Below are 9,969 nucleotides of genomic sequence, written 5' to 3'. Positions count from 1 at the left end.
CCCTCAAGAGGAAGGGGAGAATGAAATGAAATCTAGAAGAGATAATTTGGGGAGAAAAAATTGTAAATTTTTCATATTTTGAGTTTGAGGAGCATTGAAATTTTCAGGAAACAATTGGAGATGTCAGACTCTTAGTTAAATGAGGACTGACACTTGGAAGTATAAATTTAGAAGTTATCTAAAAACAAGAGAGAATCAAGGCTGTGAAACTGTATCAGTGTGTCAGATGGCTTATTATATTAAAAATTAGACAAAATTAGTATTTCTTTTTCCAAGGCAAACATTTGTTTTCATTCCAATGATGGCTAATTATCTCAAATTTTTTATACCCTCCCTAAATGTCACAGTCTTATTCTTTACTATCTCTCAAAAGCCTTTAAATAATGAGCATTTTTTTTCCTCATTGTCAAATTTAAAATATTGCTGATCTTTTAATGATGTGTCAACACTTAGTTCATCTCATAAGCATTCAGCTCCACCAAAACTACCTTACTCACTGGTTGGTTCTCTAATCACTTTTCTGTCTCCTGTGAACTCTTACTAATTACTTTTTTTCCTTAATCATTGTTTAAATGAGGATACATTTGTACATTTCTTATTTTGGCTCATTTTATTGTTAAGTTTTTAATTCAGAACAGGTCTTTGCATATATTTTGGGCAAATCTTTTGTTTTATGTCTACAGTTTGTTTTCAGAAGTTGTATTCTATGAGAACAAAAAAACCTAAATTTATTAAATTGTAATCAAATAAGATGTTTTAGAATTCACCCAGACACTGTGGATTAAAGGTGAAAAACTGAAATGACGTCCTAATTTTCAACTTTATGTCATTAGAATTGCTATTGGATTTAATATTTTCATTCCTTATTCCCTTTTCCATATTGATTATCTCTTGTCACAACACAAATGATTCTCTGGGTTGTAGCTACCTTTAATTTGTAACCTAAAGACTTCATGACAGTGACTAGGTTAAATAGCTGCCTAAAAATGGCAGAGACTTCTCAAGCAGGAAGAATATCAGCTATTAACCAATTTCTGGTAGTCCATACAACAAATTCTTCTGGAAAATCACATAAGGAATTACTCGGAGGGGACACAGAATATAAATTATATTTTGCCATAAAAAAAAAACTCCTGGATGTAAACTTCTCAATACTTCTTTGCAAAAATCTAAAACATTGCCTTCTTCTGAGATGTTCCTCATTCTATTTAATAGGACTAACTCTAAGAAAAAATTTGAAATTGATAAAATGTGGTTTCGAATTCTTTATTTCCACTTCCGGTATTTTTTTTTCTTTCTCTTAACTATTCATCAGACACCCACATGCAAGCACAAAGTTCACTAAGATCTTCTCAAATGTACATGCAAGTAAGCTATATTTCTAAATCCTTCCATGTTCTGCTGTGTAATCAGATTAATGCCTCATTATGAGAAGCTAATCCCTGAATTAAAGCTTGAACCTTTCCCAGGTAACAAGGACTTATTCGAAAGAATGGCTTTATCTTTTGAAATCTTTTAGGTTAGAACTTCTCACGAGTGTCAACATGATGAAAGAAAATGAGGAGGTGCCTTAAAGGAAACAATATCCACTCAGCATAAAGGTGATGACTCCCTGGCAGGCAAAACAAAACAAAACAATCATGCTGTTTCTTTTCCACTTTTAAATGTGTTTGATCACTCTTTTATTGATAGATCAGAAGTGTTGGTAATAAGAAAACATCAGGGTTATGAATAAAATAGTATCCTTAATAAAAAAGAAATAGTCACACAACAAAAACCTTTTTACTTTAGTTCAAGAAAAATTCTTAGTATATTCTATCACAATGAATGTTCCCTGTCAAATCACATTTTCATATGAATACTGATATTGTGAACATATATATATAAACACATACACACATATCTTAAAGGGTTCAAATATTGACTTAAAATACACATTTTAGAAAATTATTTGTGTAAGGTATGTACTTATATTTCACAGTTATCCAAACATTAAGTGTTATAAGTTAAATTCAGTTAATTTTGCTATATTTTATATATGTAGATGAAAAGTCCTTGTGAGCTGAAAGTATGTTCTTAAAATTTTGCCATTAATGATCACTGTTCACTTATTGTGATAATTATCTAGTTAGATACTTTAAAAATAGATGCATGTGTAAATACATAATTGTACGATTCTGGTTCATGAATATTTAACAAGTAAAATATGTGCATTTACATATGTTTCAACAGAGAATACTTATGAAGCAATGATACTGTGAGATTCAATATATTATTCATGAAAGCCTTTAGAAAGCAAAAGTTATTAAACAAATACAAGGAAATCCTAATCCTCATCACTATCAATAACAATTTATCATTTGTTTTATAAGAAAAGAAAATGTTCCCTCTGCTACCTGCTCTCTACAATAGTGACACATTCATATTATTTTTCATTCACAGGAGGTTTAGCTGCACATCACTTTTCTAAAGCACTCTTCAAATCATTACAAAAAAACTATAAATTGCAAACACAAGTGTGATAGGGTTGTCTCCATGCAGGAAACCAAAAATGCTGTGGAAAAACTACAAGTTTCTTACCCAAACTCAGCTATTTTACCGCAATCTTTGGATGGGGGTCATATTGGGGAGATAGTGTTAATTCTATTGATGTCAGAATTTTAAGCAAGCAAATCTCCACTTACCTATACATAATGTGCTGATATAATGGCTGTTCAAGTAAATAAAGAAAACTTCTGCGCTTCTTTTGTCGTGATCAGTTCTTCTCTGGTAAATGTGCTAACCACAATGACAGTTGAGATTTTGAGGGCTGGGTAAAACAGCAAAAAACAAATAAAAGGAAACTTGTTTAACAAGTGTGATGACAGCTATGGATCTGTGATTTAAAGGAAGAAATGTAAATCCCCTTTGAGTTGGATATTTAGAAAAAAAAAATAGATATTACTCGGATGGGTCTTCTGAGAGGTCCACCCTCAAAATACCACCACAGATTGGTGAGTCTGTGTTCTGACTCAAGTTCCATCCATCCTTTCATGGCATAGAGCTCCTCCCCAGAAAAACCAACTATCTAACAGAGATGTCTTTGACAAATAACTTAAATGCAAATTGTCTTTATTTGATACAATTATTCTGCCACAGCGTTACTCATTTGAAACATGCTTAATCCAAAAATTCTCAGTGAGGCTCTGCATATACTTTTGCAGAAACTGATTTACAGAGGGAGGGAGGTTTTAGAGTAAGAAATAGTTCTGGTTTAGAAATTCTTTATAGGAAATGGAATTATTTAGTCAAGAGCTGTTTTACTAAGTGAATATGGTAATTCAATATAATACCACAAAAAAGAAAAGAAACACTACATAAAATTGCACATTTTTAATGGGTGCTAATAAATGTATTTAAATTCATGTACATGTTTATAAAGACATAAATAAATATCCAAAAATATCTGGAAGGATTCACAAAATAAGAATTACCTCAGAGAAGGAAAGAGACCAGAATTGGAAATGATGATTGGAAAAATATTAGCCTGATCTATAATGGGTTCATTTTCTTCACAAACATAATGTATTCATATATTTCATATGTAATTAAAAAACAATTAGAATACTTATTGAATTGAAATAAAAGCGTATCTTGTATATGGATCTGAGTAGGGAAAAAAGATAGAATTAGCAATAAAATTTAGCTTTTGGGGATGTCAGGACAAAATTAATATAAACTAAAAATGAACTGTATTTGTTGACTTCGTGAAACTTTCCAGACTGAGATGGTGTCTTAAAGCAATAGGCACAATCTATGAGAATACAGTGGATAAAAAGTCTCACAAAAAGTGTGAACTAGTTTTTAAAGCATAGTAAGAATATATCAAGAAAAAAAATGTCAGAGAAGGGCTTCCCAGACTTGGAGTACACCACTTGGAAAGACACATAACAGCATGTTCTATAAATCCCAACTAATTGAGGGGTTGAAACATAGGCAACATGCAAGGACATGATGGGACATGAAAAAGAAGCATGTAGCAGCCAGATCCTGATAGTGCATCTCATTTTTGTTCAGCTGGACACCACGACTACCTCCATGAAGCTAGCCACCAGTCCAGGACCACAGAGATGAGAAAGAGCTCTTGAGGGGCTCACAGTCTAGTAGGAGATTCAGATGCATAATTTTTACATCTGTGGAAAGTGTAGTGACAGGTGTAAGCCTGGGGCAACCTGAAGCCACCATCCTGGGGATGTAAGGAAAGGCTGCCTGGTGGGAGTTACACCTGAACTGTGTTTTAAATAATGAATAGGAAGAGTAAGTCAAGCTTTTTATGGATTTGCAAGTCATAATAAAGAATATGGGTTTTATTTTCTAAGCGCGGTAAGACAGGGAGGTAAGGGGAGGAATAGGATTTTAAGCAGGAGATAGAAGTGCTGCCAGACTAATTCTCCATGATCATTAAGATGATTGTTCTTGAAGAATGCCATTATAGTACATTAAAGATAGGTAGGAGGACTAACGATTCAGATGGCATGCCACATTTTCTTTTTTTAAAAAATGCCAGATTAATTTACAACATAGCACCTCTCTGGCTCTTAAGTACCTTCTCTGATGATGGCTTGGTTTGATTTTTTAAAATCTTCTCTTTTTTAATCAAATGCCTGGGAAAGGTAATGTGGGAATGCTCTCTCATTACTCTGGTTAGTGATTTCTGTCTCATTGAATGTTGTCTTTAGCAGATGAGATAAATCTGACTTAAAGAGCATAAATCTAAATTTATAAAACCTGAGGTGGTTATTTAATGGATTCTTGTATAACATGTATTCCTATATTTAGTGAAAATAAAGTTTTGTTTTTACAACCATGAGTGTCTATTGTGACAAATTTTAAATGAAGATAATTAATTTTTAAGGCAACAACACAAGAAAGTATAATATATTGGTCAAGTGCAGTGGCTCACTCACGCCTGTAATCCCAGCACTTTGGGAAGCCAAGGCAGGTGGATCACCTGAGGTCAGGCGTTCAAGACCAACCTGGCCATCATAGTGAACCCTGTCTCTACTAAAAATATAAAATTAGCCGAGCATGTTGGCGCACACCTGTAATCCCAGCTACTCAAGAGGCTGAGACAGGAAAATCACTTGAACCTGGGAGGTGGAGGCTGCAATGAGCTGAGATTAAACCATTGCACTCCAGCCTGGTCAAGAAAAGCAAAACTCCATCTCAAAAAATAAAATAAAGTAAAATAAAATAATTTTTAAAAATAAAGTGTAATATAATTATCTAATTTTCACAATAAAGTATAATAATTATGCAGGACAACAACATATTCTAATATAATTGGGTTATTTTGAAACCCATTAATCACTATAAACTGTAAGTCTGAAATGCCCTTAACACATATCATCATGAAATGTTTCAAAAACAGATTCTTCTGAAACTTTCTCTTGCATTGAAATTATGAAAAATAAAAACCAGTAAGAGACTTTACTTACCACCATCAGTGGCAGGCAATACTTAGGGCATTTAACAACATACCTGGCACAGTGGCCAAAAGCTCGTTTGTAATGTTATCAAACAGAAATTGTGCCCCAGTTGCATCATCTAGTGAAAATTTCTTTCAAAAACATAAATGAGAAATAATTACATTCAGTGGTGTGGGGTTAGTGTCTAACAACAAGGTCTTGATACCGGTGGGAGGGAGCTAATTAAAAACATTTGCCAATTTCCACAGTATAAATACACCATGGCCAATTTCAAGCTATATACATGACATCACTATGGATTTAGGCAAGGATGAGCAGTAGCATTCTATTATATATCGCCAGCATATAGATACAACATATGCAAATAATCTCAAGACCATGAATACTAACAAAATTTAAAATAATGAAGACATCATGCATTTTGAGTATTTACTACCTTTAATTTTTAACTATCGCTGTTTCACTACTAGCTTATATGATTCTTGAAGTTTTAACACTCAATTCTTGTACATTGCTGCAAGCCAGATTCAGCACATCATTGCTTCACTTTAACTATTAAAATTTACAAATACTTCACAAGTTTGAATTTTTGAAAGGACTTATAAAACTCCGCACAGAGTACTCCCATAAAGCTTTTATATACAAGTATATGGCCGGGCGCGGTGGCTCAAGCCTGTAATCCCAGCACTTTGGGAGGCCGAGACGGGCAGATCACGAAGTCAGGAGATCGAGACCATCCTGACTAACACGGTGAAACCCCGTCTCTACTAAAAAATACAAAAAGCTAGCTGGGCGAGATGGCGGGCGCCTGTAGTCCCAGCTACTCGGGAGGCTGAGGCAGGAGAATGGTGTAAACCCGGGAGGCGGAGCTTGCAGTGAGCTGAGATTTGGCCACTGCACTCCAGCCCGGGCGACAGAGTGAGACTCCGTCTCAAAAAAATAAAAAAAAAAGTATATGATAATTATACACTGTGCACATGTATCAAAATAGCACATGTACTCCCAAAATATGTAGAAACTATTATATATCAATTAAAAATGTAAAAATAAATAAAGAATGCAAAGCAGCAAGAGAGAGAGTGTAGGCAAGTATTAGGGGAGCCAAGAGATATACAGGTGCAAATGCCCCATGGTCCCTACTCACACATACACACATTTTGTCTCCAGATTGAACCACCAAAATCAATGTGATGAATCTTAACTTCATGAACACTCAAGGCAGAAGTTCTCAGCAGGATCTTGGGTCTGCAAAACAAAATGGCCCAGAGGTTGCTAGGAGAGCTTCAGACTTTAAACCTCACTTAAATCTCACTGGACTTACTCTGGCCAAGAGTCAAAGCTAAGCAACTTTTTTCCCAAAGAAAAGTATTCCCAAAGAAAAGTATTCCCAAAGAAAAGGATAGAGTTTTCCCAGTCCAGCTGTATATTAAGTCTATCTTATACAAAATCCAATAATGAAATTAACAAAAAATAATGCCTCAAATATATGTTACCCAAGATGATTTCAGGTTCATGCTTTTGAAATGTAGAAGACTGAGAAAAGATGAGCAATTCTATTTTGACATACTAATAAAAACTGCCTATTAGATTTTCAAGAGGAAATTTTTAGAGATATGCCACTGAAGGTTCAGGGGGATGGCAAAACAGTGATTTCTAAAGCTACAATTAAAACACTTGGAAGTGGAAGCATAGAGTTGGCATTGAAAGCCATTGAACAGGCATGTGTGGTGGCTCAGGCCTCTAATCCCAGCACTTTGGGAGGCCAGTGGGTGGATCACCTGAGGTCAGGAGTTCAAGACCACCCTGGCCAACATAGTAAAATCCTGTCTCTACAAAAAAATACAAAAAATTAGCCAGGCATGGTGGTGGGCACCTGTAATCCCAGCTACTCAGGAGGCTAAGGCATGAGAATCACTTGAACCCAGGAGACAGAGATTGCAATGAGCCAAGATCATACCATTGCACTCCAGCCTGGGCAACAAGAGTGAAACTCTGTCTAAAAAGAAAGCCATTGAACTGGATAAGATCACCTAGGGTATGAGTGTAAGTAGAGAAGAGGAGAGATACGAGCCTGAGCTCCGGGACAGTCCAACATCTAAAGTTGGGGAAGATGTGGAAGATCCAGCAGAAAAACTGAGAAGAAATTGCTAATGACATAGAAAGATTGCCATAAAATATGTTTTTTTTTTCCTAGAAGCCAGATAAAGAAAGTGTTTCCATAAAAAATGATCAACAATGCTAAATATTACTGATAGATTAATTAAAGGAAGAATTGAGAATTGAGCATTGGAGTTGCAACACGAAACTCATTGGTGACCATGACTAATGCAGTTTTGGAGGAACATCTGAGTCAATATTTGAAGTGAGTTTGAGAGGGAATGAATGGAAAAGAAAAAAAGACAGCACTTTGAACTAGTTTCACAAAGAAATATAACAGGTGAAGATGTAGGATTAAAAAATGAGTATGTTTTTATCTGGAAGATATTGCAAAGGTTACTGTGTCTGTGGAAATGATCCAGTATAGAAGGTAAAATTGATGACATAAACAGGGGTGGGGAACAGTTACAGAAATAAAATCTTTGAGAAGGTGAGTACAGATGGGTTCTTAGCACAAGGGCGGAGTTTGGCCTTAGAGTGGTGTACAAACAGTTAATCCACTGTAACAAAAAGGAGGATAGACAGCAAAAACACCTAATGCCTATCTTGCATTTGCTATGTGTTCTAAGTACATTACTTTTAACTCCTTGAATACCCCCAAACAACACCATAAAGCAGATATCATTCTTATCCCCATATCACATCAAAGAAACTGAGACATAGTGATTTCAAATAATTTGCCCAAAGTCACCCATCTTGTACATGGCAAAGCCAGCATTTGCACAAAGGCTGTTTAGTTCAAGTTCAGTTCCCTATACTGCCCTTTGAGAAGCAAATAGATTTGCAGATTTTTATGGTAAGTGCCAGTAGAAACTCTCATCTTGTTCCTCTTGTTTTCTTGGTGAAATAACGAGCATGATCATCTGGTGAGTGTAAGGAGGAGAAAAAGACAGTGTTGGAGTTAAGGGTAGGAGAGAAGTGAATGAGTTATTTAGGAGAATAAGAGAGCGTTTTGGTTAAGGAAGTGCAAAAGGATTTTCAGAGAGCATTAAGGATCTAGCTGAGGTTTATGACTATGATTTTAAAGAGTAGTCAGCATGATGTGTGTTTTTCTCCAGCTAAAATCAACAACTATGGTACATGCACTAAAAAGTTGAAGAGTTGGATTAAACCGTGTTTGTGTTTTTGCCGAGCTAGATAGTGAATGGGGAGATAGGGGCAGGGACAGTGAATGTAGATGTCATGACTGATCACAGTATTTAAGTCATGACAAATGGTAAATGACAAGCTCAATGAGGAGAACATGAAGATATTTGCGGGTATGCCAAAAAATAAAAATAAAAATTCTAGTCAATGGAGAAAAGCTTCTAGCAGGCTTTGAGCCATTAGACCAATATCTAAGACCAACTTTTTTTTTTTTTTTTTTTTTTTTTTTTGAGACGAAGTCTCGTTCTGTCTCCCAGGCTGGAGTGCAATGGCATGATCTCGGCTCACTGCAAGCTCCACCTCCGGGATTCACGCCATTCTCCTGCCTCAGTCTCCCAAGTAGCTGGGACTACAAGCGCCCGCCACCACACCCGGCTAATTTTTTGTATTTTTTAGTAGAGACGGAATTTCACTGTGTTAGGCAGGATGGTCTTGATCTCCTGACCTCTGATCCGCCCGCCTGGGCCTCACAAAGTGCTGGGATTACAGACGTGAGCCACTGCACCCTGCCTCTAAGACCAAATTTTTTAAAATAAACTTAAAAACATTTTTAGATACTTGTTATCACTTTGTCTCTTCTGATTTATTTTTCAGTGAAAGTATTCCTTGAATGCATTAATAGAAAAGTCTGTGTTGCATAACAAAATACTGCCTTATGAGTTAAAAAAGAGTTCTCATCCACTGATAAGTTGGAGGTGTTTCTACAGTAGACACAATCCTTGAACAAGGAAGTCACTTTCAAAAATTCCTTATTAAAGCCAAAACTAGTTGGTTAATTGGAGGCTTTGCAAGAAGGAGGGAACAACCTTGTCAACTTTGTGCTATCATATATGGCATTAATTTTTTTTAATCTTTAAAAAAATGCCATTTTAATTAGCACTACATTCACAAAAAGATCTTGGCTTATGCTTCATAGCCAAGATATCCGTATCTTATATCACAAAGAGTTTCATATTTCAAACACATAAATTTTTATGTTTCTCAAGAACATATGGACATTTACTAATAGTTGTGGTCCCGCTAGTCAGTAATGGTATGCTCTTTGTCAAATTCTTGCTCAGTGAATTCCTTCAAAATGGACTTCAACTTCCCCTACTTAAAAACAGGAAGAAAGAATTAAATTAGACCAAGTTGTTTTTTGCTTTATTTTGTTTTGTTTTTTCCTGCTTAGCTGGGGGATGAGGGGAGCATAAGATAC

This window comes from Macaca fascicularis, chromosome 5 (assembly GCF_037993035.2).
Source record: "Macaca fascicularis isolate 582-1 chromosome 5, T2T-MFA8v1.1".
NCBI lineage: Eukaryota > Metazoa > Chordata > Mammalia > Primates > Cercopithecidae > Macaca > Macaca fascicularis.
Note: the sequence above shows the minus strand (reverse complement) of the source record.